Source organism: Phodopus roborovskii, unplaced genomic scaffold (assembly GCF_943737965.1).
Source record: "Phodopus roborovskii unplaced genomic scaffold, PHOROB, whole genome shotgun sequence".
In the NCBI taxonomy this organism is placed as follows: domain Eukaryota; kingdom Metazoa; phylum Chordata; class Mammalia; order Rodentia; family Cricetidae; genus Phodopus; species Phodopus roborovskii.
In genome coordinates this window covers 475129-495569 of record NW_026126623.1, presented here as the reverse complement: position 1 = coordinate 495569, position 20441 = coordinate 475129, and the positions used below count along the sequence as shown (strand labels likewise).

Here is a 20441-nt window from a genome sequence, read left to right as displayed (position 1 = left end):
TCCCACGTCTTTTAAACTATATATAGGGTACTCCATTCTGTTATGAAGGGAATTTTCTTTCTTACCTGATTCATTGGTACCAATATGAATCCATATATTTGTTAGTTTTTTTTTTTAAATCACATAGGTTATTCTCTATTATTGTCCTTACACATTTTGAAAAATATTTCAAATTAACCCACATTTGGTCAGTGGTAACTCTTTGGTTTCACTCATTGCTTATTTTGACATGTCTTCATTTTGGGATCCTTATTTTGTAGAACAGTAAGATAGTCTGGAATAATCTCAGGATTTTCTTGCTTCCATTTTAGGATTAGCTATAACGTGACTTTCTTTTTTTTTTTTTTAATTACAAAGGTATTTAGTATGTATGAGTGTTTTGCCTGCGTGTATATCTTTGTATCACTTCAGGCTTGGTGCCTGCAGAGGCCGGAAGAGGACATTGGATCCCCTAGAACTGGAGTAACTGACAGTTGTGAGCCACTATGTGAGTACTGAAAATTGAACCAGGGCCTCTGGAAGAGCAGCCAGTGCTGAGCTCTCTCCTCACTACACTCCCCCACTCCTTAAATGAATGAGAGTATAAAGAAACAGAGAACTGGATAATAGATAAGCCTTTGAAGTTGTATTGTTTTAGGGTCCTTTTAATTTGTCAAACAAAGAAACATGTATCTTACATTGGTTTCTCAGGTGGTAGATTGTAGTTTGTTTGTACATTCCAAAACTTGGGACAAGAAAGACTCTTCTCTCCATCATCAAATCCAGGGGCCTGTCTATACCAGGCCATTCATTACTGTCACCTTTGAAATGTTACCAATCTCAAGTAACCTCGTAGCACCTGATTCTTCTAGTTTGTTCTTCAGTGGTTGGTCCTTTTTGAGCTTCATGGGTGCAGTAATCCTATTTCATAAGTCTATATTCTAAGTAAGTGCATTTTATAATATTTTGAACATGGTGGTTAGCCATATGCTTATAATATATAATCAATATGATTCAGTGTTGTCTCACATAAAAATTAATACTCTGATGTTTGTTATGTTTTGATTTTGTGGAATCTGTGCTTTTAAGTGAGTTGCCAATTCATATGTTTAGTTTTATAACTTTGCTATATTAGAATAAATGATAAGCTAAATTTTTTCACTTTTAAACAATCTAATTCTTGTGATTAAAATATATAAATTAATGAATCTTGACAGTGTTGCTTTATAATGTTTTGCTTTTTACCAAATTATAAAGTGAGATTACATCTAAATATTATTTTTTTTCACATGTTGTGTACCTAGTTAGCATTACAATTTTTATGGAAGTAAAATTAATGCCATAATGTATGGTATAAAGAATATTGCTCTTGAGTAAGGAATCAGAGTTGGAATTATTTTTCTACCCTGTTACTTTGGTAATTTTACTTTTCAGTACCTTATTTATTTGTTTCATTGAAGTGCTGGGAATATGTGTGAACAAGGCTTGGCTTTCATAGTTAGCTTGAGAGTGTTGGAAATGTTTGTTTTTTGCTTTTGTTGGTTGCTTAATTTTGATGTATTTAATGCATGCAGCATGGAATACTGTAGAAACACATAGAAGGAGCAATTCACCCAGTTTCAGTGAAGTCAGGAATATTTATCTTCAAGGAATTGACACCTGAATTGAAGCCTAACTGATACATATTCAACACAACTCCTGCACCCAAGGCTCAGGGAACACTTAGGAAGAGTGGACAGAAAGTTTGTAAGAGCCAGAGGACCAGGAAGTCTGCTGTGGGTCTCCAAGACATGACAGGGAGGTATACCCACTATACCTTAACAATATGACTTACCTAAACAAGATCCAAAGAAGTACAAAACCAGCAGACATACTTCCATGGAAGGGAGAACTTTCACAGGGCCCCACCCATTATGAACCTTCTAAATAAAGATATACTATCTTTCAAGAAAAACAAAACAAAAAAAAAATGTGAATGAGACTTAGCCTTGTGAAGAGGAAGAATAGAGCTGACGAGGTGTGTGGGAAGGATAAGAACTTGTATTGCTTTAAAGAAACTTGTGAATACCATATGGCTGAGTAGGAAGTGGAAGAGAGGGCATGCACCAAATAATAGTGGAAGATAAGGGGCCATGTTATGGAAAGCCTTTAAGCTTTGTTAAGGTATTTATTTGTACTTTATCAATTGAAAAATGGAAACATATGTCCAGGGAGAAATTAGTCAAAAAAGCAATGCTTGTGGAACTGTCAGTGCTTGGTCTGAGTAGAGTCCGTGTAAAGACCTGGATTTGATTCCCAGCATTCGGCAGTGGGGATGATGGCAACACGATCTGGTTGCAATGTGGTGAATTATTTCACATTTGGAATGGTTGAATTTGGTGGTCAGAGAGAATGATTAGGAGGTTTACACTGGAAAAGGGCACAATAACTTGGATAACAATAGTGGGGAGAGGATTGAAGAAATTGGTTCATTTTAATATATAGAAGCAGGACTAAAGGAATCTGTGATGGAGTGTATGTTTGTGAGTTGTGCAGTTGTAGAAGGAATGGACTGTTACCTGATAGAGGAAGAACATAAGGAAGGGCAGATTTCAGATATGCCCTAGAAGAATGTAGTCAGAGTATAATGAATGATGACTTCACTACCAGAAGTACAACAGATCTTGGTAATGACATGGTTTAGGAATTTTGCCCTGCAATGGGTGTTGGAAGAGGAATGGAAACTAAGATATGAAGTGGGTAGGGAAATGAAAGGACTTATCTATTAGAGGAAAAAATTCTGAGGATGTGTCTGCCCTAAGGCAGGAACCCTGTCTTGATAATCTCAAGGTATTTAGTGTTTGTCTTTGGAAAAATAGAAGTGAAAAATTTCAAATTCTGTATTTTCAGCATTGTCTTAAGTGAAAACAAAACACCCCTTCCAATAAAGACTTCTTTTTCCCGACAAAGCAGATTATTTAATGCTCCAGACATTAAAAGTGGCTACTTAGTAGTAGCTAAATTGCTCCAGCCATTAAAACTGTTAAGTAGTGTATAAGAATTGTGAAACATCAGATTTACAAATGATGGGGTAAATGTTTTATATACTTACATGTGTATAGTTTATGCACAATAATAAAAAAGAGGCCATGAACTTGAGGTGGGGGGGGGCATGGAAGATTCTAAACTAAAGGGAGGGGAAATGAGAGGTATTGAAGGGAGGAAAGGGAAGTGGGGAAATGATGTAATTATATTTTAATTAAAATTTTAAAATGAGGTGAATAATATAGTGGATCCGTGGATTTGTTTTTGTGTTTTTAAATTTATTATTTTTATGACATACACAATGTTAAGTCTGCATATTTGCCTGCCCACCAGAAGAGGGCACCAGATTGCATTACAGATGGTTGTGACTCACCATGTGGTTGCTGGGAATTGAAATCAGGACCTCTAGAAGAGCAATCAGTGTTCTTAACCTCTGAGCCATCTCTCCAGCTCATCAGTACCTTCCTAATCATTATTTGTATTCTATATTTTTAAGTTGGGCTTATATATATATATATATATACATATATATATATATATATATATAAAACTAGATAGTATATGACATTGAACTCTGCAATACTCATTTATGTCCTAGCAAAAGTTATTCTATGTGTATTTATTCTTTTATTCTTTCTGGTAGAACAAATTGGATGGTAATAGGAACAGAGTGATACACATTTTGAATTATCTTAGGAATTATCTTTATTTTATATAAATTAGACATGTGTGTGTGTGTGTGTGTGTGTGTGTGTATGTATGTTATTCCCAGTAATAGACAACCTCAATTTGACTGTGGAATAATGTTAGGGTAAAAAATGTCTTAAAAAATGATATAGAGTGTGTGTGTATCATGTAGCTTCCTCTAATGTTAGACATCTTATAAAACCACAGTGTAACTATCAAAACGAGGAACATAATAGTGATATGGTACCATTAAACTATTAAATTTTTAATAACTTTTTTTCTGTTCTAAGGTCTCATTCCATTGCATTTGTTCCCTGTGTCTCTTTAGTTTCCTTAACTCTAGCTCTGTTCTTTCCTTGTCCTAGAAGGAGTACCGTTGTTGTTTTATAGATTGCCCTGCTGTGTAGATTTCACTGATGCTTCCCTCAGATTTGGGATATGGCTTTTTTGTTTTTTTTTTTTTGCAGTAGTGTCACTGAAGTAATAGTATTGTATTGGAGTATATAATATCAGTGACCTTTTTACTCATGTTAATCTGTTCCTTTAAGGTTTTGTCTGCTATCTTCTCTGTGAAGTCACAGTTTTTCTTTTTATAATTGATACATATCTTCAGGGAGATATTTTGAGGCTCTGCTAATTTCTGGTATCTCCTCACACTCTCATCCATTCTTTGTAGCAGCTATCAGTGGGACTTATAGCACTATTTACCACTGTGGAATTTACCTACTGGTGGTGGTGTAGTTTCTTTCTCCCTTAACCATTTATAAATTGATAGTCCTCTCTAAGAAAGAGGCGTTCTTTTTCCTTCACTTACATGTTGATTCATTATTATCAACACAAACTCAAAGATGCCCATGTTATTTTGTAGGTTATAGTCTGATGTTGTAGATCATGTTGCTCAGATTGTTATGGTTTGACCATTAAAAATCTCTTTTTCCTTTGTCCTTCTGACATAACCTGTATTCTTTCTGAACACTTAGAAGAAACTCCAGGCTTTATATATCCTCATCTCAACTCTAGAATCGTTTCTTGAGATCATTGACTTCCTGTTTTGGAGGATGGTATTTAGAAACTGGCATCTGGATACTGTTGTGTTCATCGCTACAATGAGATTTATTTACTTATTTTCTCCGTCCCTTCCTCCCTTCCTTCTCTTCCTTCCTTCTTTAGTAGATGGTGCTAAAAATGTATGGGCATGTCTTGACTCACATATGCATATACACAGTTTTATAATACAGCATATGTGTTCCTACTAGAGAACCATATAGGTTCATAGGATCAATGAGGGTAGGAAACAACACTCAGAAACTTTGCCAGTGACACATTAAAAGAAAGGGTAAATAATGTAATTTCAGCCGTGTTCAGTTAAGTAATACATAAGTACTTACGTGACACTTTACAATGAAAAAAATTTGCTGATGTGAAGAATGTCATAAGTATTGTAGCTTGTGAGTTATTGTGAAGCGGGAGAAATTGAATGAAACAGCAGTAGATATGGATGCATGTGTCTCATAAGATGTGTGGTGAGCTGTTGTAACTCCGTCGAGTCAATATTCCCTGTTACATCTTGCTATTTGTGCTGCATTTCTGTAATGATTTGTATTTCTTCCTATTTTTTGCCTGGATTCAGCTGTCTCCTCCAATTCTCCATGTATTTTATCTATTTGTTTTAATTGTAGATTTCTGATTCATGGTGGCTTTCATATCCTCTAATTCTTGTTTGTATTATTTCAGTTCTGTTTTGAGTATTGGGTCAATCATTTTTTCCTTCGCCGAGGTGATTGTTTTGGGTTGAGAAAGTATTTCTCATTTGATATATATCAAATTCTGTTCCTTATTTTTCTGGACTTCACTTTTAAATTTTTCATGTTTTGTGGAACTGTACAGTGCTCATGGGGTAATAATAATCTCTTCTGTCAGTTGGAATTTTTTGGTTACTTTCAGTGGTTTCTTTATTTTAATTTTTCTTTATCTATTTTAATAGTTGGAAAAGGGTTGTAAGAATTCCAGCTTTATGATTCTCCTTTGTACAGCCATGAATTCTCCCATTTTCTAGTTTGCTTTATTATGCAATTTCATGTTTGCCCTTGTTCTTCTGGGAGCTGTGTACTTCAGAGTGTCCTTTTACATGGGACCTGGATTCTTAAGTGACTCCTGTTCCTTCATAACACCAGGGTTTTGGAATTTCTTTCTTTTGTGTTCTAATCTGCCCAGAAACTATTCCAGTATTTTCAGATTGAGAATGGCTTTTGTGATTTTGATGTGGTGCTCAGGCCCTTTTGCCAGCCTATTTTCCACCGTTGGGTTAGAGTGCAGTGTGTGACAGCTCCAGAGATCAGGTGTAGGGTTTTGGTTATCTCCTTTATACACAGCTCTTCTTCAGGAACAGCATTCTATATCAAAAGACAGTGTGGTTTTCCTTTCCATAAAAAATAAAATTCAGTGGAATGTGTTAGAGTAAGTTATACCACCACCACTGTACTCTGAAATCTATTTCAGGTAGGAGATCTATTGAGTCATACTGTCAATTGCTATAAAGTTTTTAGTTGGGAAGAGACTTCACTTCTATTGATGAGCTAGCTAGAGGCTCTAGAATGTTTGGAGGAGAAATAGACAAATCAAAATTAAATATTCATGCCTCATTCTCATAGCATGTGTATGCTAGTTCTGGATTGTTGTTAGTCTCAATGCTTTTTTCTTGAAAAACAAGGCTGTTAATTTAAAGGTTTATGTCTGTAGTATAAATTGCTAATGCTTTGCTTTTACAAACATGTGAGTTAGTTATAGGGCCTACTGTATTCAGCCAAGGGCTCCCTGTGGTACTTTTCATTCTTACAGCAGTGTAGTCTGTGACATTTTCTGAGACGGTAACTTCTTTGGATGTTAAATTTTTGAAAATCAAGGTATATTGCTCCTTCCAGCTCTTTCTTTTTTTTCTGTTTTGTGGTCTTGCCCTTTATACGTTGCTTTCAGTTTATAACATAAATTAAAACCTTTTGGTGTCAGTAACTGCTTAAGAGATATCCACCTGCCTTTTGAATGCTATTTAAATGTAATCGGTATGTATTCCCATATCCTGGTCATTGGAACTTCATTTACGAGCTTTAATTTCTTTTTGTAAGTCCTAAGCAGGCCTTATGGCTATGTATTGAACAGGCATTCTTGTGAGGTGTGCTCACCACTTCTGCAGTTTGAATACATTCTTTGTGAACTATTGGACACTGACCCATAGACTAGAATCCAGCTCCAGTGCCTGGTTTCATATCCATGCCCATTAGAAAATGCACATCTTGTATTTCTTTCTTCCTTATTGTTCCTTTGGATGAACACTTGCCAAAATTAGTACTTTTTATTGATTCTCTCCCAAATTTATTTTGACTGAAGTATGAAGTTCCCCAAGGTAATTTCTTTTGATTTTTGCCCCCCCCAAAAAAAAACTTTTTATGGGCTCTATTCTTTACCCTTTCCTACTATCTTTACTATTTTTTATAGTATTGATTTAGAATAGGAAGATACATGATGCAGTTCTTTGCTACTAGGTGGTAGTGGTTTAGGAAGGGTAAATTCTATTAGTTACTATGGTTTATTGGTGTCAGCCAGGTGGTGGTGTATGCCTTTAATCCCAGTACTCAGGAGACAGACAGGCAGATCTCTGAGTTGGAGGATAGTCTGGTCTACAGATCAAGTAACAGGATAGGCTCCAATGCTACAAAGAAACCCTGTTTTGAGAAACAAAACAAAACAAAACAAAAATAATAATAATTAAATAATTATGATGGGTCATAGAGTTCAGGAAAGGTGTGCAGGTGATGGGGCATGCTTCAAGAGTCATTGGTACCTGAGCTGGAGAGAAAGGTATAAAAGGTATTGCACAGAGAGTAAAAGAATCAAAATAAAAAAATCACACACACACAAGTGATATGTTCCATTTTGTCTGGTTTGCATTTTCTACATTCACTTTTGGTGGATATTTTGGTTGTTTGAAGTTTGAACCTGGATTATGAATAAAACCTGAACATTTGAACAAATGCAATTTTTAATATGGACATATGTTTTCATTTTCATGGGAAAATATAAATGAGTAGGATTCCTGGTTACACAACTGGCTTCCAGTCTAATTGTGTGGTTTTACCATCCCATCCAGCAATGAGTGAAAGTTCTGGTTTCTATTATTTTCAACAACATGTTGTATTGTCTGCCTTTAAAGCTGAGCCACTTTAATTAGTATATCCATGTATCATGCTATAACTTTAAGATGCATATCCTTAAAGACTAATAATATTTAACATTTTTCATTTACTTACTGGCTATGTTTTTGGTGAAATGTATCTTTTGCCTATTTTAAATTGGTTTCTTTGTGTTTTTTATATAAGAAATGTTTGTATTTCCATGATAGGCTGGGCTTGACACATACCTGTAATACCTGTGCTTTGGATGATGAGTAATTGGATTGCCAATTCAAGGCCCGCTTGAGCCACATGGTGAGACCCTGTCTCATACCAAACAACAGATTTAAACAAGAAACTAGGACAGGATAAAAACCTTTTTGAATTATCTCCAATATCATGGCTTTTTCTTTTTTTAAAATCTCTTAATGATTTCTTTGAAAGAACAGGTTTCAATTTTGGTTAACTTTATCTTTGTTAAATGTTTTCATTTAAGGTATCTGGTTTTTGTACACTGTATACAAACCTGTGCCTTTTAGCATAATTAAGAAAAAATAAGGTTTGTGAAATGTATACCCTTTTAATTTTTATTTCTACACACACAGCAGGTCAGTGTACAACCTACAAGAGTTGGTTCTCCTTCTACCTTGTTGGTTCTGATTCTTGGACTCAGGTTGTTTGGCTTGATGGGGAAAAGCCTTTACCTGATAAGCCATCTCACTGGCTCCTAGTTAGTTGGATTTTTGTCCTGTGTTTATTTTGATTCATTTTGAGTCAGTGCTTGTGAATGGCAGTTAATGCCATTGTCTATCTGTCTGTCATTTGTTGCTGAGACTTTTATTTGGTATCTCTGTTGAAGATTAGATGGGGGAGGAGAGTGGGAGGGAGGAGTAGAGAGACAAGAGAGAGCATGCACTATATTCACTATTTTCAACCGGTTTGTGTGTGTGGGGTGTTTAATTACAAGGGTGCACTGCATTACATTGTCTTAAAATCAGGTTGAATAAGTTCTATCTTTGATTATTCATAAAATTGTGTTAGTGCTTGTGTTATTTTTAACTCTGACCTAGTAACTGGCAAAAACAACAGAGGGGAGGAAGGGTTTGTGGCTCATGGATTGTGGTTCAGAGGTGTGGAAAGGTGTGTTGGCCAGAGTGACTCTTAATTGTGCGTAGGGTATGGGAACTGCTTACTTACTTCTGGGGAGGTAAGGAAGGAGAGATGGAGCAGGAAGTGTGACTATAAGCCTCAAAACCCAGCCCCCAGATACCCACCTCCTGTAGTTAGGTCTTACTTTTCAAATGTTCCAAAACCGCCTAAAACAGCACCACTAAGTGGGGCCAACTGTTCATACACATGCACCTGTGAGGGGCATTCTGTTTTCAAACCACAGCATTTATATTATCAGTTTTGAATCGTCATGTCAGTTGTTTTTTTTTTTTCATTTTTTGTTTCTGAGCCTTTGCTGACTTGACCTCACAGAAATTGTTGCTGCCTCCCAAGTGCTGTGATTAAAGGTGTCTACTACTACATGTCAGTTCTCCCTCCCCACCACACACACACACACACACACACACACACACAGTTTCAAAGGCTGGCTTTGAACTTAATGAAGAGCTACCTGCTCCGTTATCACCTTTCTCCTCATGTCAGTTTTTGTGAGAATGTTTGCTGGAATTTTGAATGCAACTATGCTGAATCTGTAGCTAATTTGGGTAGACTGTATCGTAAGATTACTGAGTGTTCAGATGAATGAGCATGTCTGTCTGTCTGTCTGTCTGTCTGGTCTTTTGAGACAGGGTTTCTCTGTATTGCTTTGGAGCCTGTCCTGGAACTAACTCTGTAGACCAGGCTGGCCTCGCATTCACAGAGATCGCCTGCCTCTGCCTCCCGAGTGCTGGGACTAAAATCATGCGCTACCAAATGCTCGGCTATCTCCATTTATTTTAGATCTTACTTAGTTTCTTTTAGCATTTCTTAGTATTTACTGTGTTAGACTTGCACATATGTTATTAAATTTTTGTTTACATGTATTATACTTTTGAGGACAAAATAAGTGACATTTTAAAATTTAAAATATTGAGCTTTGAAAGATGGCCCAGAGGTTGAGAACACATATTGTTTTTACAGATGATCCAAGTTGGGTTCCTAGCCCCCATACTCAGTGGCTCACAACTGCTTGTAATTCCAGCTCCAGGAGCCTTTGGCCTCTACTGGCACTTTTGCTTACTTGCACATAACTATAGACAGACACATACATATAAAAATAAATCTTAAACAATTTTAAATTTTGTATTTTCCATTATTAGCATATAAAAATAAAATTAATTTTGGATTTGTGTCCTACTCTTGTAAGACTCACCTTTTAGTTACTTTTTTAGAATCTTTTAGCATTTTCTGTAAATGTTGTCATGTTAGGTGTGCGAAGAAGGTATTTTACAGTGTGGATTTGTTTTCCTTGCACTATTGCCGTAGTTAGGATTTCCCCCCTCCCAATGGTGACTAGATAGAATGACAGTGGGCATCACTGTTTTGTTGTTAATCTTAAAGAGGGAGGTCTATTTCTGCCATCAAGGATGGTATAGTTGTTTTTATAGGTGTCTTTCTGGGTTGAAGAAGTTACCCCTTCATCCCTTGTTTGCTGAGATTTCCAGTCCTGTCTTTATGAGTGGGAATTTTGTTATGAATAGATAGCTTTCAATGCATTCATTAAAATTAAGTGAATGGATTTTTTTCCTAGCTGTTACTGTAGTGAATTTTTTTTTTTTTTTGATGACTGAACCAAACTTGTTCCTTGAGACAAACCTCACTTGTATTATATTCCTTTTTATATGTTGATGGATTTGACCTGATAATTTTTTAAAAGAACTTTTGCATATGTATACATCAGTAATACTAGTATATACCTTCTTTTTCTTCTGTCTCTTTGCTTCATTTTGAGGTATTTATGCTGATCTTCAACATACTGAAGAACTATTTCCTATTTTCCTAAGAGAGATTTTATAAGACTAACATTAAATGTTTAGATCTTTAAAGAATTCACTAGTGAATTTATTGGACCTGTTTGGACCTAGAAATTTCTCTGTGGTAAAAGCCTTTTGAGTATGATTTTATTTTTTTTTTATTAGACTTGTGGTTATTACTATAGTTTGGTGTCTGTGTGATAATCTATGCTTCAAGGAATTTTCCTTAACCTCTTTTAAGTTGTCAAATTTATTGATACTAAGTTGTTCTTAATATCCTTCTCATGTTTGAAGAATTTTCTGCTTTGGAATCATGTCAGTGCTCAAAATGTTTCTGATTTTGAATATTTGAATTGGGTGCTAGGCTGTGATGGGTGTTATAAAGAATACTACAGAGTATACAGTATACAGAACTGCCAGAGAGAACAGATGCAGAGAGCAAGGTGTGTGGATGGGCGTAGGGAGCTCTCTGGACATGACCCAGTGTATCCAGTTGGTCATTGGTGACCAACTCATGCTTTAACCTTTTTCTACTCAAAAAAAAAAAAAAAAAAAAAAAAAAATCAAATTAGAGTATATTTCTTGTTTGCACAGCCAATTACATACAGAACTTATCTAAGGTCCCTTCTACCCCAGTCTCCAGCTATTTCATTTTCATAAAAAGATCATTGTCATTCTAGCTTAGTGGTTCTCAACCTTCCTAATGCTGTGACCCTTTTGTACAGTTCCTCATGTTGTGGTGACCTGCAACCATAAAATTATTTCTGTTGCTACTTCATAACTGTAATTTTGCTGCTGTTATGAATCACAATGTCAATATCTGATATACAGGATATCTGAGATTTGATCCCTGTGACAGGTTCATTTGATCCCTAAAAGGGTTGCAACTCAGATGTTGAGAACCACTGCTTTAGAGGTTCCAAGAAGTGAAACTTTGGAGTAAGAGTCAGGAACAAAGAGCAGAGGTCATATTTATTTCTTTGTATAACACAGTGCCGTTCCTCTTCATGTTATTAACTTATATTGTCTTGATTAGCTTAAAATTGTTTACTTATTTATTCAGCTAAGGCATGTAATGTAGTTTTACATGGCAGTTGAAATTTTCCCTGGATGTTTACCTGGTTTCACCACTTTACTTGTAGTCTTTAGAAATTGCTTCTTTATTATTTCATTTCCTCTTGAGGATAAAAATAGGACACTGATGACTTTTTTGGCCTTTTATCAATTAGTATATGCCAAGTAATTAGTGTACTGTTTTATCATAACACTTAACTGTGTTGCAGTGTTGTATAGGCCTTCCCTGAGTGTCCTCTCTGAAATTGCAATTCCTCCCTTCTCTGTTCTCTTTCCGTTATTAATGGTTTCCATTAACCTACCACATTTATTCCTTAACTATCTTGTGTTCTTCATCACTAGGATTTAAGTTCTTTGAGGTGAGAAATAAAGGTAGGGATATATCCTTAGTACTCAGAAAATGTGTGGAATATATTAGAGTCCCAGTAAATAGATTTCAAATGTTTTGAATATTGACTAGCTGCTGAAGACAGAAAAAACGTGGGTGGTGTACATAGATCTTTTAAAATGCACATCAGTAGCTGGGCAATAGTGGTGCACGCCTTTAATTGCAGTACTCAGGAGGGAGAGGCAGACAGATTTCTGTGAGTTCCAGGCCAGCTTGGTCTACAAAAGTGAGTTCTAAGACAACCAGGACTGTTACACAGAGAAGCCTTGTATTGAAAAACAAACAAAAAATGCATATCAGTATAATAGAAGAGGCTTATACTTGGAAAGTGGTAATATTTTTACTCATTTGGAATGATGATAACCAGGGATGGCCTGGCTTATGGTATTGAACTGAACATTTATTTGCTCCTGTAGAAGACAAAGGAGAAAGTCATTTCCCGGAAGAAGTAAAACTATAAAGTTACAGAGCTTGATAGTTCAGGCAGTGTGTGTAGCCCCAGTTAGGGGCAATTTAGATAATAGAGATAGTATAGGAAATAGCGTTAGCAATTACAGAGATGCAGGATATCTTATTCTCAGCCAGATGAGGCAGTGAGTTTGGGAGTCAGATATTTTATAATTGTCTACACCACTAAATTAAAGTTTGAAAGTAGATTTTTGAAATTGTGTTTCATTATAGAGCATTATAAAAGAATTATAAAAGCGTGAATCTTTTTTTTTTTTTTTTTCCTCTTTTATTGCAACCCATTGCAAGGTCAAAAGGTTCACAGAAATATAGAAACTACAAACTGGGTGAATTTTCTTTATCCACTCAAACGGACATTAAATACAAAGGGCCAGACTTTTCCACTACAGCAATATATTTCATAGGTTTTATTCTGAAAAAGCGTGAATCTTAATATCACCTTTTGAAAAGTATTTGAGAAGATCACCAAGCATGACTAATAACAGTTTATAAGATTGGGGAGCAAATTTTTATAGATGTATATTTGCCATGATCTATTAAATTTCCATTTAATCATTTACTTACCTTGAAAGAAGTTGGTAAACATTTGTCTCCACTGTGACATACCAAGCAAATACTAACTTATTTGTTTTTAGTTTTTTAATAAAATTAGGTTAAAAGCCCAAAGCATCATTTCAAAACAAGTTTACTACCTTTACCAAGAAATAGAGGCTTGTGTGTCTTTTAATGGCCGAGTGCTTAATATTTAGTTTGCTAATGTAAAAACAGCATTTGGCAGTTTGTGGGACTCCTATAAAGGATGTGTCCCTTTCAAAATAGAAACGAAAATCATGACCTCACAACAATTAAAACAATTAAAAGTGTTAGATTCTTAACACTTGATTTCTGCAGAGGCATGATCCATTTTTATAAGATAAAGTAGATTTACTTGGGGATTAGTTGAATTACCTAAGCATCTACTTTTGTATCATTGTGTTAAACTGTATATGATTTAGCGATTCCCCCCCCCCCCTTTTAACCCAACTCCTGTCTCTAGGCAACAATGTCTGGACCCAGATTTTTTTTATGTATTTGATACATTGGGTGGTTTTCTTAATTGAACTGAATTGTTGAAAATGATATTTTTTATTCATTTTTGCTCTTGTATGTTCATTATCTTATTTTTAAATTTACTTTAGAAGATAGCTGGTAAAGGTAGAGTAGCAGATAAATCTTAGAGTGATGCAAATCATTGCCTCTAGTGTGTTTTCTTTTTAAAAACATAATATGCAGCATTTGAACTCTTTTAAACTAGTTCTTATTGCAGTTAATGAATTCAATAGATTGTATGCACAGTGCAGTTAATATAAGGATACCGTAAAGAATAGGAAAATAGGTCCTAGGAGTTTAGTATAAAAACAATATTTCCCAAAAATAATAATGGATGTGACATTAGACACACTTTATTAGTTGAGATTTTATTAGCTAAGTAAAATAGATGCCTTTTGCCAATTGAACTTTGCATCATTCAATAAGTATTTTTGGAGTTATCTACCAAGAATGGTATTAAGTATTAGAATTTTGTAATAATAATAAAACATGTTTAATTCTCTAAGAGTCAAGAATAATAACCCAGTTCCTTTTTCTTTTGTCCTTAAGGAATTGTATCTTGTGGAAAGGAAACGAAGAAGAAATTTTCTTCAAGGATCAAATGTAAGAGTAGTTGATATCTAGTAAGATATTTTTCTTTTTACCATATTATGAAATGTAACTGTAGTGAAACATTTACTAAAAGTCAAGCTATTTTAGGGACCTTGGATGGCAATAATTGTAGTTTATCTTGGGGGTTAGTTTAAATTTATTGAGAAAATTTGTAAGGTCTCATTGGAATGTGTAATATTGAACATATATTGTCAAGCTTTCTTATATTTTATCTGGCCTTCCTAAGATAACCTTAAACTTTTCATCTCATGTACTTCATGTAAAATGTTATGCATATTAATTTTTATTTGAACATCCATCCTCAGTTGAACATTCCAGTTTCCTGGGATAATAAATAGGAAAAGGAAAAATAAGGTTAGAGAACATAAATAGTCTAAGGAAAGATTTTCAAGTAAGAAGTCAAAGGAAGTCTAGCCATACCTCAAAAGAAGTGAAGGTTGGAGAGAAAAAGAAAAGAGAACACATATTAGGGACTGTTAGAGGATTGAGTGTTTTGTGTGGCTTTGAAGTTGTTGCTTTCTCTGAGCCCATGTTTACAAAGGTATGGGTTAAGTTATTTTGATTGCATTGGTCTAGGCTAGGCTTAGAATAAGCAAGTAAGGTGTGTGGTCCTCAGATGTTTTTAATGAGTAAAATCTCATTTTAATTTCACTTTTTATTTAAGGTAGAAGAAACATAAATTATGTTCATACTAGATTATTTAAAAATAGGTAATTTAATAGGGATTGAACCTGATAGTCATATAGTCTTGGGGAATGCTTATTAATTGTGGGACACTTTCTTTTTTTCCTTTTTCATTTCAAAGACACTTTTGCTACTAGGCATAATGGCACACTTTAATTCTATCACTAGGGAAACTGAGGGAAGGTGATTGGAAGATCCTTGCCAGTATTGCAGTATTGTTTACATAATGAGACCCTATCTTAAAGAGAATACTTTGGCTGTTTAACAGTCCTAAACTTTTTTTTTTCTTTGAATAATCAAATGGCAGAAAGAATTGGTTTTTATGTTATAGGCATACCTGTTTTTTATGAGTATATATATTAATATTTCTGTCTGTATAGCCTGACTGCAGAACAGCCCATTCAGTGATAGCTGGTGATGTAAGAAATAAAAGAGGAAGTCCTTGTTATTCCAACTGAAGCAAAGTGTCCTTCAGTCTAAAAGTTTCTTATGTGCAGTGGGGTGATGATAATAAAGTCCAATTCTCATTTAAATGCAAACACCGGGTAGTTGTAAATCTTTGAATATAGATTTTTCTCGTGTATTTTGTTTCCTGACTGCTCAGAATAGAGTGATATGAACCCCCTGTAGGAATGTAGTTATTCTTATGTCCATTTATCTTGGCTGAGAGTATGACTTCAGCCATCACCATTGAAGTCTTGGTTAAGTTACCGTCAGTGCGCTACTGTCCTCCACAGGCTGGTTTGCACAGTAGAATGTCTCACTGGGCTATATTTGAGTAAAGACTTGCTTAGGAATTACTAAAATATTTATTAGATGGGAAACGCTTTAAAGATGCCTATGCTGACTTGAGAGCCTCAGATTCGGAATTTTCTAATTCTGCTTTAATTTCGAGTAGAAATTAGAGGTTTGTTGTTGGGTTTGACAAAGTTTAAAAAATGGTTTATTTCCCCTTCATACCTTAGAGCATTTTTGGACTGCCTTATTTAGGTTTGTAATAATTTTTTAGTTCTTTTTGTATATAGTGAGGTCAAGGTTGGGGTATCTGATTTTTCTAGCATCTTTTGAAAGACTGTTTTTTTTTTTCCCCTGTTGAATTATTTTGCTGTCTTTGATGACATTCAGCTCACTATTATGTATGAACCTGTTCTGGATTTTGCTTTATTCTGTTGATGTTATTCTTTTGATAATGCTGCACTATTTTGATTATTACAACTTTATAGTAATTACTAAAGCAAGTAATAGTAACTGGGTGTAGTGTCACACGCCTTTAATCCCAGTACTCAGGAGGCAGAGGCAGTTGAGCTCTGTAAGTTTGAGGCCAGTCTGGTCTACAGAGTGAGTTCTAGGACAAACCAGACTGCATAGTGAACCTGCTTCAAAAATAAACAACAGAATTCTAATTTCAAAATCGTTTTGTCTACTCTGATCCTTGCCATTTCTCTCCCTGTGATTTAGTATTAGCTGTCAGTTGCTACAGAATGGCTGGTGGGATTTTGATTATGAGTGTTTTTTACTCTATGGATCAATTAGGAAAAAATCTTCCAAATGCTTTCTGTTTTCCATTTTACTCTTCATTAATCTCACATCATTTTTAATGTTGTTTGTTGCTAATAACACTGAAGTACACTTGACAACTGTTTAAGATTTTGTAATTTGTCTTGAGTAAACTTGGTACTAGTAGATGTTTTAGATTTCTTCAGATAGTCTATGTAGATCATCTTTTTTTTTTTTTTTTTTTTTTTTTTTTTTTTTAGGTAAAGATCATTGCTTTCCTCCCTTTTAATTTAATGTCTGTTTCTTTTGTTTTCTTGATTTTCATTGACTAATCATCCCAGCATAGTATTGTAGTATTGCATAGATGATAAGAACTAATATTCTTCTCCTATTCCTGATCATACATAGAACACATTCAGCCTCTTTACCAGCCCCTGTTGATCATTCTTTTCTTATTGTGAATGGGTGTTAGAGTTTTGTTAACTGGTTTAGTTTATTGCGATGATATTTTTGTTTGTCTTTTTTTTAATGTCTCAATAAGATTGTTGGGTACATTAATTTCAACAAATTGAAACAATTAATCATGAACTTTTGGTTATTTTTGTGTATTACTTAATTAAATTATTTTTGTTAACTCTTTTCTTTTGTGTTTAGAAAAGCCTTGGTTTGTAGAGAATTTTTAAAATAAGTTTTTAAAAAAAGTTTTATTTGCATGTGTGTGGTTGTAGGGGCTAGTAGAGGCCATCAGATGGCCTCCTCTGTGAGTTTATATTTATTAATTCTAGGCAGAATTTCTTCCCTGAACCTGTGGCTGGCTTGAGAAAGCAGCAAGCTCCTACTTTTTACAATGTGATGGCTGCTGGGCTTGCTACATGGATACTAGGTTTTAAGGCCAGTCCTTATGATTTCAGAGCAAGTACTTAGCTATTGAGCCACCTTCCAGCTCCTATTCTTTGTTTTTGTATTAGGTTAATGCAGGTCTTATTTTCTTTCTGGAAATGTTTGGGAAGAATTCAAATTCTGTTTTTGTAAGAAAAGATTACTCATTAATAGTGCTGGAGATTAAGCCTGGCCCCTTGCTCATGTTAGGCAGCTGCTCTACTGCCCACCCACCTCTCCATCTCAGGAAAGGGTTTTAATATAGGTCTAAGACTAGGCAGGCATTGAGGACAGAGCATGCTTGTGTATGAAGACACATTTAATCTTGTTTTCACAGTCTTCCTTATGTCACATAGTTATTTACATTGAATTATAAGTTAAAATTTTTCATTTGAGCTTTTTTTCTGTGATCTATTTAATTTCTAAATATTTATATCAATTTCCAGATACATGTCTTTTACAGGGCTCTAATTCTGTTGTGTTCCAAGACATGCATGGTATGATGTGGTTCATTTGAACATTTTGACATTTATGAGAAGGCATAGAAAATGGACTGTGTTGGTGAATGTTTTAATGTGTACTAAGAAGGATGTGTTTGAGTAGACGTTTCTAAAAATGATAATTAGGACAAGTTACTTGAGTGTTTTTTTTAACACTTCAAGCATACATCCTGACTTTCTGATTGATGTAGTAATTGAATATAATAAATGGATATGTTTCTCATTCACTTCTTGGTTCATGTATTTTGAAACTTTATTATTGAATATATATGACTAGTGTTATATGTCTTTTATGAGGAATTGGATCTTTTGCCATAAAATGTCCTTCTTTATCTCTGTAATAGGTTATGAAATAGTTACAGGAATAATTTGTATAGTTTCTGACCAAAAGCCTGATGTTTTGTTTTCAGACAGGGTTTTTTCATACATAGCCCTGGCTATCCTGGAGCTCACTCTGTAGACCAAGCTGGCTTGAAACTCAGAGATCTACCTGTCTCTGCCTCTCAAGTGCTGGGATTAAAGGTGTATACCACCACCACCTGGCTGTACTTTTATATTACAACTCCTCCTCCTCTTCTTTTTCCTCCTCTTCCTCACTGTCCTTATCTTCTTCGGCTGTTTGTAAGACTTTTGTTTTAAGAGATTTTTTTTTTTTTAATTTTTATGTGTGTGAGTGTTTTACTTGTGGATATATAAATCCACTGCATGTGTGCCTGATGCTGAGGGAGGCCAGAAAAGGGTACCAGATCCTCTGGAAGTGAGTTGTGGATGGTTATAATATGCCATATGGGTTTTGGGAACCAAACTCAACCCAGGTTCTCTGCAAGGGCATGTAGTGCTTATAACCACTGAGCCAGCCATCGCTCCAGTCTCTTATAAGACTTAAAAAAGAAATTTGTGGTGACACATATCTGTCTCAGGGGTCTGAGGTAGGACTATTGCTATGAGTTTGATGTCTGTTTGAAGTACCTACTGAGTTTCAAGCATACCTATGCTACACAGCGAGTGTTGACGGGGGAGGAAGGGCATCTTTTACTGGTTTTTTAGTCATTTCACTATGGTGTGTGTATCTTGGATGATTTTCTATGAGGTGATTTTGCTTAGATTTTAAAAAATTAAATGTAGAAATATGTTTTGGTTACTATTTCTTCAATACTACATTTATCCTAGTCTTTCCCCTGTAATTTCAAATGGTATATATTTGAATTGTCTTCATTGTCACTGATATCACCACCTATCTCCTCATCTCGGTTTCTTTTTTCTTTCTGTCATTTATTTGCATTTATCCCATGTTCCTTATTTTCTTTTACTGTATCTTATCTGTACGCTTCTGCATGTGTGTGTATGTGTTCATTTGTGTGTAGAGACCATCATTCAATCTTGGGTGCCAGTTCTTGTGGACCATCCATTTATTTTGTTTTTCATTGGGACCTGGGGCTGACACTTTAGGCCAAGCTGACTGTCCACCAAACCTCACTTTTTTCTGCCTCCTCAGCACTGGGATTACCAATGTGAACCACCATGGGTGGTCTTTTACTTGGATGCTGGGAATCAAGTTCAGTTCCTCATGATTACAAGATAAGCACTTTGCCAGCTAAATTTCTTTATAATCATCTTTTTAAAAAATTGTGTAGGCTATTGGGGCTTGTATGTGTGTGATTATATTTCTGGGTATGTTTGTCCTTGAGTGTGTATGCATCAGTTAACATCAGTAGTCCTCATCTATTACTCTCTATTTTTTAAGATAATGTCTCTTTGAACCTGGAGCTTGCCATTCTGACTAGACATGCTTTCTAGCAAGGCCTAGACTCAGTTTGCTATAGTTTCCTTAGCACTGAGGTTACAAATGTGTGCTGCCATGCCCAGTTTTTACATGAGTTTTGTGGATCTGAACTCAGGTCCTCATCCTTGCACAGCAAGCACTTTGCACACAAAGCCACTTCCCTAGTTAATCATTGTGGTACCCTCATCTATTTATCTGTCTAAACTTATAATTTTTGGGTCTCTATATTGAGTGTTCTTATGTTTTCTTGCTGCTTTTTATTTTCTACATTTTGTTAGGATGCTGGATCTTAACGTTTTGACCTTTTTGGGTGAAGGGTTATGATATCAGCTGAATCGGATGTTTTTGAGCATTTGCAAAGAGTAATTCCATGAAATAAAAAAAAAAACAAGTAAAGCAAAAAGGAATCAAAAACCTGGATTCAAACAGTAACAATACCTATAGGGGAATATGGAGATAACTTTTGAATACTAAAACTTTCATTTATCGCTCTTCTCCGTAGCTGGTAGGTCTAGGGTCTTGTAAATGCTAGGCCAAGTACTTTAGCATTGAACTATATCCCTGGTCCTTTTTACCTTTTATTTTTATTTATTTATTTATTTGTTTGTTTGTTTATTTTTGCTTTTTGAGACAGGGTTTCTCTGTAAC

The 20441-nt window shown here is 35.1% G+C and overlaps 1 protein-coding gene across 6 annotated transcripts in view; it reads left to right on the top strand.

Moving 5' to 3' along the window:
• Nucleotides 1–20441, top strand: part of Mef2a (myocyte enhancer factor 2A) — a 121581-nt gene that overhangs the window by 7600 nt on the left and 93540 nt on the right. For 5 of the 6 annotated variants that reach the window (XM_051206497.1, XM_051206502.1, XM_051206501.1 and 2 more), the window contains exon 2: nt 14388–14441. The exons of the other annotated variant lie outside the window; for it this stretch is intronic. The gene's annotated coding sequence lies outside the window, so the exon portion shown is untranslated. The remainder of the gene's footprint in view (nt 1–14387; nt 14442–20441) is intronic. 6 annotated transcript variants of the gene reach the window in all.